This window comes from Microcaecilia unicolor, chromosome 3 (genome assembly GCF_901765095.1).
Source record: "Microcaecilia unicolor chromosome 3, aMicUni1.1, whole genome shotgun sequence".
Lineage (NCBI taxonomy): Eukaryota > Metazoa > Chordata > Amphibia > Gymnophiona > Siphonopidae > Microcaecilia > Microcaecilia unicolor.
In genome coordinates, this window is record NC_044033.1 from 326783081 (window position 1) to 326797131 (window position 14051).

The window sequence follows — 14051 nt, forward strand, 5'->3', positions numbered from 1 at the left end:
CCCACCCTCTCCCTCCTGTGTTTCCATGGTGTGCTGATCAACAATTCAGAACCCTGCTGCGTGCCACTGGGGCCAATGAGTCCCAAAAAGGTGCCCATCTCCGACAAAATTCTTCTCCTTTGGCCGATGTCAAGTCCCCCACCCCCCTATGCTCCAGTGCACACAAAGAAATCATCCTGGATCTCCATTGTTGAAAAGTTGGGGGTTCCGCCACTATCCATTGATGAAGTATCACTTTCTTGCCCATGAGCACCACCCGCTTTAGGAAAGGCTTGAGCCCCACTGCCCCCGGGGTCGCTACTTGGAATATATCAAATAATTGGGATGCATGTGGCGTCCAGGCCACTCCCCAGAGAGCCGACACATGCCCCGCCACTTGCCTCCAAAACTCCATAACGCTCGGGCATTGCCAGAACATTTGGCCAAGGCCCGCCGGGGAGTAGGCGCACCTCGCACAGGCATCATCTGTACGCATGGTTGCTCTCATTGCCCTGTGCGGTGAAAAATACATTCGCATTACAAACTTGTAAAGGGTTTCTCTCAGCGTCACATTCTCCGTTACCCTGGAAATATTCAATACATAAGTCTTTAGCTGCTCCCCCCGAAGCCTCAGGGATAACTCATTGTTCCATTGAGTTGCCAGCTTTTCATAATCTACCTCGCCCAGCTGACCCCGTAAACATAAATGATAGTATTTGAGGGGGGCTGCCGATTGCGCATCCAAGGCAAATAGTTCAAGCAGCTTTTCCCACACCACAGCGGACAGGGAAGCGGACGGGATCGACCAAACATAATGTTGTAGCTGGAGCTAGGCAAAGGAATCTCCCGTCACCGTCCCAAATTCCAGTCTCCAATCATCCAACGTCCTCCTCTCGCCATCCTCTGTATATAACTGATGTAGATAGTGCGCACCCCTGCCTCTCCAAGCTACAAATTGGGCTGACGTCGAGCCCGGAGGAAAATCTGGATTGCCCTGTAGGGGCAACAAAGGAGAGAGTCTCGACGATAGCCCGAAAAAGCGACACACCCACGTCCACGCCCGTCGCAATGGTAAAAACAGAGACGCGTATGGCCCCAATGACCGGCACCCACGCGAACGTGCATGCAACCAAGCGCTAAAATGCATCGGACTCAACAACAACTTTTCCTCCTCCGACAGGGTGAAGTAACTCGTTCCTCTGAACCAGTCAGAGATATGCCTCATATTTCCAGCTACCGACAGTAATTTGACGTTCAGTAATCCCCAGCCCCCCTGACTCTTTGGCCGATAAAGTTGCAACGCTGCCATCCGCGCCCGCTTGCCCTGCCAGATGTAACGTGCCACCAGCCGGGTCACCAGCCGCTCATCCCTCCAACTGAGCAGTATCGGCACCATTTGTAAAATATAAGTCCATTTGGGCACTAACACCATATTAAATAGTGCCACCCTGCCCAAAGCCGACAACGGCAAAGACTGCCACACCCTTAAAGAAGCCCTCGTACTCTCCCGCAATGGCTCGACATTCAACTCATAAAGCTGATTTAAATCCCCTGAAATCCACACTCCTAAGTATTTAAGTGGACCTGATGTCCAGGACAAGGGAAACTCTCCCTCCCACCGGCTTCGTATATGATCTTGAATTGGGAACGCTACTGATTTTTGTAAGTTAAGGGTAAAACCAGAAAAATAGCTGAATTCTTCGATTTCACTCAGAAGGGCAGGGACCGATCTTTGTGGATTCGTCAAGGCCACTAAAATATCATCCGCAAAAGCTAATGTTTTCATTGAGAACGACGAGAAGTCCACACCGCAAACATCTGGATCACCCTGAATGGATCGCAACAATGGCTCCAGGTATAAAAGAAATAGAGGGGACAAAGGGCAGCCCTGCCGGGTTCCACAACACACCTCAAAGGGGGCGGTGCGCATTCCATTCACCACTAAAGACGCACTAGGCTTTTCATAAAGCGCTTCTACCGCTTTTCGAAACCATCCCGTGATCCCAATAAAGTCTAACACTGCAAACAGATAGTCCCAGTGCACCTTATCAAACGCTTTCTCCGCGTCTAGGCTGACTAACAGCAGAGGCTCGTTGACTACCTGGCTCCGGGCTATTGCAAGACACACTTTCCTCACATTCAATGAAGAGTGTCGTCCTCGGACAAAGCCTACCTGCCCTTCCCCAATCAGCGCTGGTATGTGTGGAGCTAATCTATCCGCAAGGATTCTGGCTAAGATCTTCAAATCTACGTTTATCAGGGAGATCGGTCTATATGAACCCGGCAGGTCTGCCGGCCCTCCTGGCTTAGGTATCAGGGTAATCAGGGCATCGTTCGAATACTTGGGAAAGGAACCCTGGAACAGCGATGCTTCAAAATAGTCAAGCAATGGGCCTGCAATTTGTGGGAGCATACATTGGTAGAACTCAGACGCATAGCCATCAGGCCCAGGCGCTGTGCCCCTTTTTAACGCCTTGACCACCCGCTGAATCTCTGTCCCCCTCAGAGGAGCATCCAACTGAGCTACGACGGAAGCCGAGAGGCGGGGCATACCCGAACCCTCCAAGTATTCTCTCATCGAGGGCCCCTCTTGAGGGGCTGGCGACGCGTACAAGGCAGCATAATAGTCATGAAACAACTTCGCTATATTCGACGTCTGCATCTCCCGTCGCCCATCTGGTGCTGTTAATGACGAAATAAACCGATTGCCCCCCCAGGTTTTCACAAGCCGCGCCAACAACCTGCCCGATTTGTTCCCGAAGCGATGAAACCTAAAGGAGCGGTAAAAAAGGTATTTCTTGGTACGTTCATGGATGAGGGCGTTCAGCGCCGCCAGAGCCGACAACATCTGCTCTTGACTCTGCTCTGAAGGGGCCGCCAGATGTGCTCGCTTCGCTTCCTGATATATCCGCTCCAGCCGAACCAAACCCTGTGAGAGTCGCCTCGAGCGTGCACACATATATGCTATTATGTCCCCACGCAACACCGCCTTGGCCGTGTCCCAATATAACCTAGCATCCGAAATATGGGAACCATTCGCATCAGCAAAGAGCGACCACTTTTTCTGCAAATATTCCTTAAAGTTGTCATCTTCTATCAAGTATGACGGGAATCTCCACAATCGCTGTCTCAGCCGCCCCTCCCCCAGATCCATGTCTACCCAAATTATTGCGTGGTCCGAGACCTCCATCGGGCCAATTTCCGATCGTACAACCTGTGGAAACAGAGGTGCCGACACCAATATGTAATCCAATCTGGACCAAGTGCCATGTGCTCGTGACAAATGAGTATAGTCTCGGGCGCTGGGATTACACAGCCGCCACGGGTCTACCAAATTTAGAGCTTGACACAAGTAAGGTAAGCCTTTCCCCCCTCCCATTACCGTCCCCGAGGTCTGGGCCGAGCAATCCTGGAGGGCATCCAGCACCTGGTTAAAATCGCCCACCACTACCCAAGGCGCTGATGCATGTTGTATTCCCAGGCGCACCAGGTGCTGGAAAAACGAGTGGTCGTACAAATTGGGTCCGTAAACATTTAATAGATAGAAGTCCTGCCCCATAACATTCATCCTCAATAAAATATAATGCCCATTCCCATCGCGCGACACCACCTTGCATGTTCTTGTGCACCAATACTGCCACTCCCCCCTTTTACCTGTGGCTGACGCAAAAAAGCAGTCCCCCACCCATCGCTGTTTTAACTTTACATGTTCTACGTCAGATAATTTAGTTTCTTGTAGACAGGCTATGGAGGCATTGTGACGCTGGAGAGCCGCTAAAATTTTTGTGCGCTTAATAGGAGAAGTGATGCCACACACATTCCAAGATATTATTCTAGGCAATGGTAGCTTAGCCAGGATCTCGGATCTGCACTTCAACAAAGACCCAAGCTCTCTGATGGTCCACATTTGTACACATTTTTAGCATGGCATATTCCACTCAGTGGTTCTGTAGTACTGATAGATCGATTGGCATTGCTTATCTTGGACTCACTGTTCCGCTAAAGGAGCCCTGATACACTGACACTGTCATGTTTTGTATAGGTTTAGCTTAATGGTTGTAAAAATCTTTCTTCTCTCTACGTTACCCTGCTCCAGTTATTAGTGTATCTTTCTCCTCACAGGGCTATAGTCCCATTGTGTAAAATACAGCCTTGTATTTTTTCTCGTATTCAACATTACAATCTAACATCACATCATACGGTCATTAATGCCTGAGACATTTCTTTTATTGCTTTATAGCTTTTACTAGCACTTCCAAGAGATGTTCCTATGGTCTTTAACAAACATTATATATAAAATAACAAAAAAAAAAGATGTATCTCTATTTGTATGATCTTAAATTATGTTTGCCCTTTATATAATTTTTCATTGAACTTATGCATGCAAGATTTGAATGGGTTTTATACTATGATTCTTGCATTTTCTCAATAGCATTTTTACTAGCTTTTTTCCATATAAGAATTTTTACCATAAAGATAGTGTCCTCTTCCACTACATATATGTATTTTTATCTATATGAGTTTGTATCATGAATATATGCATGTTTAAATTTGTCTTTATATAACATCCTTTATTTATTTATTTTTATGTACGTTTTGCTATATTTGTAGTTTTAGTGTTCTTTTTATTTATATGTATTTTTGTAGACTCCTGAGGCAGGTGCTTTGGCGCCGAAACATAGCAGCTGTGTCGAGTCATCTTTGATGTTATCCAATAAAGACTTTAATCATCCATACATCTCCTTCACTGTTTGGAAACAGCCTACTCTCCCTACTCCTTCTCTGCTCTACTTTGAACTGTTTTTCGTAGGGATCAAGTGCACCTCCACGTGACTTTCCTCACGTATAGAATAATATAGAACAGAAATAAACAAGATAAAACATTTATTTAAGGCCAGAAATTACAACTCATACAAATTAAACCATCAGTCTCCCTCTTGAATGCTGGGGGGATGGTAAGAGAAGTAGAGTGAAGCTTGGTTTTCAGGTCCTGCCATTACAGCTGCTTGGAGACTAGTGGACCTCTGCTGTTCTTCCTCCGATGGCTGTGATTGTTCCAGGTGTTGCTGTAAAAGAAGAAAAACAACATGAGATTACAAGTAATTAATTTTTCCAAACCCCTGCCTAACCAAATACAAAGGCCAACATAGCCAAACACAGCGAAATGGAAAAAGCAAATAGATGAATGGAATGGTTAAGAAAAGAAACAATATCAAAGAAGATATAAAGGCAGCATACCACCAAATGAAAGAATGAAACACCCACTCACTTCACAGATATATTTGGAAAACATTCACTCAGTGACTGAATCTGAATATGCTGGGCTCTTGATGGACTTTGTTGATGTTCAGTATACATTACACTTATGGACATATATGTATTTGTTTCATGTTTTATTTGTTTTTCAAAGGAGTTTAAATAAAAGCTTGATACTAGCCATTCATTTTATGAGATTTATTTTGAACCCATGTTATCGTTCATTATATTGATTCTGCACAGATTTATGTTTGGTTCATTATATGTGTCAGACTTGTGAGTTCTTGTACCAAGTAGAGCGCTGCTGAGCCCGGTACTCGGACCAGGTTCTGCTTGGTGGCTGGACAACCCCGGGATTCACCTGCGCTGACCACTGTTCCCCAGAGGTTGAGCCCCTAGGTGCGGGCGGCCTGCAGGACTTAAGGGACAGAGCTGGAAACGGGGTGATGAATATATCGGCTAGGCAGGCAGCAGGTCAAGAGAGTAATCCAGGTACAAGCGGCAGTCAGTAGGCAGGCAAGAGAGTAATCCAGGTACAGGCAAGTCAGTAGGCAGGCACGAGAGTAATCCAGGTACAAGCGAAAGTCAGCAGGCAGGCAGCAGGCAAGAGAGTAATCCAGGTACAGGCGAAAGTCTACAGGCAGGCAGCAGGCAAGAGATTAATCCAGATGTAGGCGAAAGTCAGTAGGCAAGCGGCAGGCAGAAGGGTAATCCAGGTACAGGCAAGTCAGCAACGAGGGACCAGTAGATAAGAAGCAGACTACAGAGTTAGAAACACCTACCAAAGTAGAAGCCGAAGCATGGAGTCCAGGGAGAGCTCAGCTGATAAAGTGCTAGCGTCTGACATCAGCAGGGAGAAGGGGGGACAGCCATAGGACAAAAGCAGGGGAAGGAGGAACCGGAAGACCAATAGGAGAGAAGCAAGGAAAGCCAGGCAGAGGAAGAGCAGACCCAGGTGGGTGGAAGCAAAGCAATCAAGGAGCCTGGAAGCCAGGCAGAGAGAGAGAGAGAGAGAGAGAGAGAGAGAGAGAGAGAGAGAGAGAGAGAGAGAGAGAGAGCAGAAACAGGTGCATGGAAGCAAAGCAATTAAAGAGCCTGCAACCACCACTCTCTGAACAAATCCAGAGAGGGCTACACACACATGGCTCAGGCAGTTCCAGTCAAGCGTGCGTGTCGACGGGACCCCACGCAGCCCGAGGATACCGCTTGCGTTGAGGTAGGGGACATGACATATGTGCAGTTAGTTTTGCCTCTCCTGTGTTTGTGCTGTGTACAATGTGTATGATACACTGGTGGATATTTAATGGAAGTAACTGCAACATTGTTTGGACTCAGATGCATCAAACAGGCACAGAGGTCATCTTGTCATACAACTACATATTAGAGACACAGCACTTAAATTCACACTTGTAGACCCAGACATCCAACTATGGAAACATTCAATAGGGAAATTCATATAATAGGGCACTTGCATTTACGTGCCACTTGAGTGCGTAAGTGTACAGAATACTGTCACTTTCACAGGTATGGGTACACTTATGTATGTAAGAGGCAGCAAAACACATAAGCATTATTTCATAAGAGTGTGTGTTAAGTGACATAGCCTGTAAATGCAAGGGAGGTATTCACATGGGTGGAGTATGGGCAGCACTACTATTTATACATGTAACATAGAGAATACAGTAAGTTACATGCACCCTTGTTGTATCTGGATGCTTGTGTTTACAAAGGTCTATGGCTGGTGTAATTATGGGCACCTAAATGTAAGGTGTGCTGATACTGGGTTGTGCTAGTATTCTATAATGGAATCTGGGTACCCAGATGCCGTTACTGAAAAGACTCAAACTGCATGGAATAAAGGCACTTAAATGGAGGCACCCACTTATAGAATTACCCCCTGTTTGGTTATACCAGGTCATTTCATTGCTCTCTGGCTCTGTATTATGGATCCAGGTTGCCCAAACTGCTCCCTCAGGTCAAGAAGAGAGTCCCAGCATCTCCAAAATCAATCTGAAAAATAAAACCAAGTTTATTTAAATAAAAAAAGGCAACCCATAGAAACATACGCTATGTCACTGCATGTAGCAGCACTTTAAACCGAACGGAAGGCGGAATATCAAAGGAATTTGGATTTAGCTCCTGTCTTTATCAGAGCATACAATTTAAGTTTGTACCTGAGACAATGGAAGATTAAGTGACCTCCCTGAAGTTACAAGGAGCTTCAGTGGGACTGAACATGGCTTCCCTGGTTTTCTGCTTACGTCTCTTACATTTAGGCTACTTCTCCACTCTTCCAAGTATTTGTAAATAAATAGACTATTAATTGAAGCATAGATAGGACACATCAACTACATATGCATCAAATACCATCTAATCATCTAAGGATTGAAGTAGACAAGTTCTTACAGGGATGTATAAGAAAGTCCCTCCAGTACATATCTCCTCTAGGTTCCAGTGCAACAGCTAGAGAGAAAAAGCAACCTTACACCCCAGGTGATCAGGAGTGCTAGACCTACAGCTGCTATCTCTAGAATCTGTCAGGCAATGAAGAAATACATTTAACAGGGATGGCATGATTGTTCATAAGTAAATAAAAGGGTGGTGGTATACAGCTAGTTAAAGGGACCCAGGGCATTTCACAGAACTGATACTGACAAAGAGATAAAGATGTGGTATAATAACCACGGAAAGGGTGGGTGATGCCTGGAGAAAAAAGCTGTGGTGGAATTCAAAATGGCGTGGGATGAACACAGTAGGTCTCTAATTAGAAAATGAATGGAACTTAAAGGGTTGCATATGTGTTTGCATATCAAGTGGGGCTTAGATAGTGGCTGTATCAAGTAAGGCTGGTGCTGGGCTGGCTTGTACGGTTTGAGTGCCGCATATAGCAATCCGATTTAGGATGGGCTGGAGAGAGCTTCGATAGAAACCAGCAATTTGGAACATGAGGACAGTGCTGGGTAGACTTTTACGGTCTATGTCCCGCAAATGACAAGACGGATTCGGAGAGACTTTGATGGCAACTCCAGTAGTTGGAACATAAGGACAGAGCCGGGCAGACTTTTACTGTCTGTGTCCCAGAAACAACAAAGAAAGACCATGATCAAGTATATACTGTAATATCATGTTCATTGTTGATTTAATCTAGAATTGAGAATGAATGTGACTGTTGGGCAGACTGGATGGACCATTCAGGTCTTTGGATCTGCTGTCACTTGCTATGTTACTATGAGACCAGGAAATGTGATTTAGCTTCCTATTATTTGGCCTGTAAAAGATGATCAGAGAATAAACCAAATGAATATGGCTTCTTTCTAAACAAATACTGGATTTGTTCAACACATGCACTTTCGATATCAAATGCTCTTCTGAAGATACCCAGTTAAATCCAGTTAAATAACAGAAGTTAATGAGTTGGTTAATGAACCTCAGTAGTAACACGCTGTTCCTTTATACACTTATGCACAGTGTCTTACATACTCAGATCGTCATTGGTTCACTAGCCGTCACCTTCCTATATAGTTTTTTTAACTATTCAATAAACGTTTGTAGAAATAAACTTAAATAAACTGCATTATACTGTTCTATGTTACTTGATACTCATCTTTAGGATACAACACTTGATCTAGTCGGCTTAGAGGTGCTCTTCTCCAACACGGCACGTGTTTCGCTGCAATGCTTTTTCAAGGATGTCCCCTATTATCAGCTGCCACTCATCTTGCCAACATTTGCCAAAAGTGGTAGCCTTAGGAGTAACTTCAGGAAGTACGTTTTTATGGAGAGGGTGGTGGATGCCTGGAATGCCCTCCTGGAGAAGGTGGTGGAGACAAAAAAAATGGTAGCGGAACTCAAAAACTCACAGGATAAATACAAAGGATCTTTATATGGAAAAAGGATGGAATCAAAATAAAAACTTGTTGGTGCTTAGATGGCAATTCCAGTAGTAGGGAAGTAAGGCCAGCACAGGGCGGACTTCTATGATCTCTGTCCCAAATATGGCAAAACAGGGCAGCCTTTTTATGATCTGTATCCCGATTATGGATGGGCAGGAATGGGTTTGATGGCAACTCCAGCAGTTGGGAAGTAGGACCAGTGCCAGGCACACTTTTACAGTCTGTGAATCGAGATTAGCAGGAACAGATCAAGAACAAATATGCGGTTTTTTTGTGTCACATTCACCTAAGGGTTGATGGCGAGTAAAATGTCAGTTTGCAACATTGCTGGATTGCTGGTTTATTCAAACATTGACAATAAATGTAACTACCCAAAATTATAAAACCACTTATTCTTGATTGAGTGACTGCCCTATTATTCGGCAAAGTGGATGAACCATGTGGGTCTTTATATGCCATCATATACTATGTTATTATGTTATGAGCCTGGTAGTGTAAATCAGTGCTAAGCTCCTAACATCTCCCCCCCCCCCCTCCCCCCACACACACACACATTGCCACTCACTTTTTATGCTCCTCAGGTGCAGAAATCCTTTGAATACTGGGCCCTTAGTCACCAGCTACAGCTTTTGAAATCACACTCTGAGGATTCAAGTTGGGGCCTTATCTAAAACAAAAACTGCCTAGAGGTTTATTCAGTTTTCGTGAGAGACACAGGGTCTCTTAGTCATGCTTATTTTCAGCATAGCATGTGAATATTTTATTTGTCAATAGTGACAAGTACCTTTCTGCCAGAAATGTTTCATAGACAAACTAGAATGAACTAAGCTCGCTGCCTTTGTTTCCTTTGTGTCTGTTTCTCATTTTTCTATCTGAACTGCATGCTGAAGCTGGTATGTAAAAATTCATAAAACCACAAACTGCAAAACTAACCTTCTTGCTTTGGTTAATGCAAAAAGGTTCTTGTCTTCACATTAATTACTGATTTATTCCATGGAGTTGTTCTCTTCTATATGAACTGTTGGCTAGTCATAGCTACATATCACACCATGGAAATTCAAAATAGACTTCAAACCCTCTGAGATTAAAAGCAAAATGACCAACATGTATTAGGTTATCACATAATATTATAAGCATCCACTTGTGACCAGTAACACAGGGTAAAGAAAACATTTACACAAGAAAAAAAGGCAATACACCTTATTAAATTAAACCCTTCCATAGACCACTGCAAAAAGGGGGAGTAGCAGGAAAAGTAAGGAAACTACTGGAAGAAAAACCATTAAAGTAAGGGCATTGCTCGATACAATAACCGCTCATATCCCAATCACCGACACCAAGTTCAACAAGCCATCAATACAAAACAGCCATCACATTCAAAAGTTGATACTTGAAGCTTGAAAACTGCAGTCCGATACACACCATAGGAGAACCTCACACTGCATAAAGGTCATCAAGTGCCGCACAAAATCTTAATTCACACCACGATGCCACAAAAAACCTTTACATTTTTTCAGGTCTCTTAAATCTCTTTAGGTCTCAACACTGGGCATGATTCATTCATACTTCTTGAGGAGTCCGTACTTGCTTAGCCTCTTACTTCGATTAGACATGGTACTCTTCAGCAGCGTGCACACCTGCAACGTTTTCACAGCTTGTTGAACTTTGGGAATTTGGAGCCTTTTGACTTTAGAATGATCTTTAAGAATGTTTCTGGTAGTGGAAGAGAACTTACTGTGAAGAACCATCACATCAACTTATGGACATTTTATATGGATATAATTGCTGCAAGCAGCGGGTGCAGTTTTAAAATGTTGTTTGTTTAAGAATATATTGTGAAATAAAGATGGTATGTTTTTAAACAGTGGGAGTTAGTTGGTGAATGTAAGATTATATGTTGTTATACAAATGAATTAGTCATCAGTTTTCTTATATAAAGAATATGAATGAGAGAGATTTACATTCAACAGAGGTACTGATGTTGATAAGGCACCTGGTTTTAGGATAGGCTATATAGTACAGAAACAGTTGTGACAGCTCTTGTGAGTGAACTCCACACTGTTACTTGACAGTGGACAAATGTAACAAGCGCTGCTTGTAACAATGGATTTATCTGCAGCATTCGATCTTGTTGACCATTCACAAATGGCAACTATAGGTCTGTCTGGTGCAGTGGCACAGTCACTGGGTGGGGGGGAGGCCACGGGGGCCCAAGCCCCACCCCAATTTGGGCTCAGGCCCTCTTCAAAAATTGCAGTACCCGATTCATGGCTGGTGGGGATGTTCATGCCCCGCCGCCAGCCACAGAACATTCATGGCCCAAGCCCCCGTCTATGCTGCCTGAGCAGCAGGAAATCGGTGGGGTGCTTCAGCCACAGATGTCAGCACTTCTGCACATGCTCAGTTCATTTGCTGGCATTGAAAGTTGAAGCATTCCATTGGCTTTCTCACTGCTTCTGCAGCATGGGCAGGAACTCCAGCAGAGAATCTCCAGCTAGCGGGGCTTGAGCATCCCTGCCACTAAAGGTATGATTCAGTGGGGGAGGGGGGGACTGAGAAGAAATGTTTGAACCCCTAGCCTCCCCCCACCAAAAACATTTTCTGGCTATGCCCCTGGTCTGCTCAGGTACTAGAGAGGTTTGTCTCCTATTTGTAATATTGTTCTTTCGCAGCTTCAACATCCACCTCTGTTTCAACTTCTAGGCCAGTGTTTCCCAAGTCAGTCCTGGAATACCCCTTTGCCAGTCAGGATTTCAGAATATCCACAGTAAATATGCACAAAAAATGTACATATAAAAGAGGCAGTGTATGCAAATCAAGTTCATATATATTCATTGTGGATATTCTGAAAACCTGACTGGCAAAGGGGTACTCCAGGACTGACTTGGGAAACACTGTTCTAGGCCACTGCATTGTGGAGTTTCCAAAAGTCTCATCTTGTTCCCTCTACTGTTTAACATTTTTTGAGCCCCCCTTGTCACCTTAATACACTAGTCCTTTAGTCCTTCATAGCATTGCTTATCAGCTGTGGCATGGTGGCTTCAAGATCATCGTGGTTCTCTATTCTGAGAAGACAGTTGATAATCTAGTTCAGACTGCTGATTCTTTTAGACACTTTAGAATTATGATTGAGTCCTAACTTTCTTTTACATCATCTGTGAATGATATAATTGGTTACAGCCCGGTGAAAGGGTAAGGGCAGTTTATTTCTTCTCAAAGTAAATACTGTAAAAACTGTAAAACACTGCCCTACAGTCATGGAAGACAGACAATTAGGGAATGCCGCCTACTTATCAGAAGAAGCAGCAGCCAGATCCCAAGGAAAAAGCCTTGGGAAGAGAGGCAGCTGCAGGAAAAGGACAGTCCCAGTCAGAGGGGGAGGAAGAGGGGAATTGTGCTACCCCCAAAACCCTGAAGCTTAGTTGAAAATAGGGGAGAAAGAAAAGAATATTCTATTTCCAATACAACCTGTCAAGAGCCTTGGGAGAGGGGTGGATGGAGAAGCTATTAGAGAGCCAGGATGGTTAGTTCTCTCTTGGAAGCTCTTGTAATCATGGGAAGTATAACCTCTGACCTCAGCATCCAGGAGAAAGATACCCTAGCAATAAAGCGGCAGGCTCAATGATGGCGTCACAGAAACCTGTAAGGAGTGGGGAAAAGAGAAAAATGCTTCCCCAGATTAGCAAGGAAAAGAGACAGGAGCTTCCATCAGAAAAATAGAAGCTTTTTTAGCCCAGAAAATATGGAAGTATGCTGTGAGAATGCAGAGCAGGCCTCACAGGAAGAAATGGATAGCGATGCTCCAATAGGGGGATAAGCTTGTGCAGACTATTTCTACAGTTATTTTGATTATTTTAAGGAACCAGTCAGACCTAATTAGAGGATGTAGCCTTCCCTGTCTGCTCTTGGTTAAGCCCTCCTGGGAAGGCAGATGTTTTTATGAGAGGAGTTGTTTTAAGAAGCCTTCCATATTGATGACAAAGTTTTTGCTCAAATATAAAAGGTTTTCTTTCTGAATGTTTTGGATTACAAGAAAGGGCAAATGGAAGATAACTACTTGTGACTTTTACTTTTTCTCCGACTATTGAAGGGAACTTAAAGCTAAGAAGAGTAAATGGGAGCAGCAGAAAAGTATTTGGCTGTTTGAATTATGATTCAAAAATAACCCAAAAGAAAAAACTAAACTAAAAAGTTCCCCTGACCAATCTAAACTATAGAACTGCCAGGTATGTATTTAAATATAACGAGTGAAACTGAAATAATTAATATGTGAAGTGTGGGACCTCAGTTTAATCAGTGGCCTTCAACCACTGGTGTTTTGAGCAATATCTGCATCAGAGAAGTTATAGCTCTAATCATGATAACATCAATGGGCTCCACAATGTGAATGGTTGATCTTGCCAGTAGCATATGCTTGTCTCAAAGATTAAGCCATACACGTGTATTTATTTATTTGGATTTTGCTCACACCTCTTTCAGTAGTAGCTCAAGGTGAGTTACATTCAGGTACACTGGGTATTTCCCTGTCCCTGGAGGGCTCACAATCTAATTTTGTACCTGACGCAATGGAGGGTTAAGTGACTTGCCCAATATCACAAAGAGCATCAGTGGAATTTGAACCAGTCATCTCTGGATGTCAAGACTGGTGCTCTAACCACTAGGCTACTCCTCCAGTCTGGCCAATGCAATGAAAACTGTGAATGGCTTATTAAATCAGTTAAGGTTCCTTTGATCACTCAGACTCTCTTTTCTAGAGTAGAGATTTGCCTGGTTTATGAAAATAACAGGCTCATTTTCAAAAGAGATGGCTGTCCAAAAAGTGAAATAAACCGGCAATTGGACGTCCATCTCACAGAAACGTCCAAATCGGTATAATCAAAACCGCATTTTGAATGTCCCTCTCAGAAGTCCATCTACAGGACG

General features: G+C 43.9%; 1 protein-coding gene across 1 annotated transcript in view; it reads right to left on the bottom strand.

Moving 5' to 3' along the window:
• Positions 1 to 4848: 4848 nt before the first annotated feature.
• SCAF8 (SR-related CTD associated factor 8) overlaps positions 4849 to 14051 on the bottom strand; it is a 1046706-nt gene continuing 1037503 nt past the window's right edge. The window contains 2 exon segments of the mRNA XM_030198392.1: positions 4849 to 5045; positions 7147 to 7245. The gene's annotated coding sequence lies outside the window, so the exon portion shown is untranslated.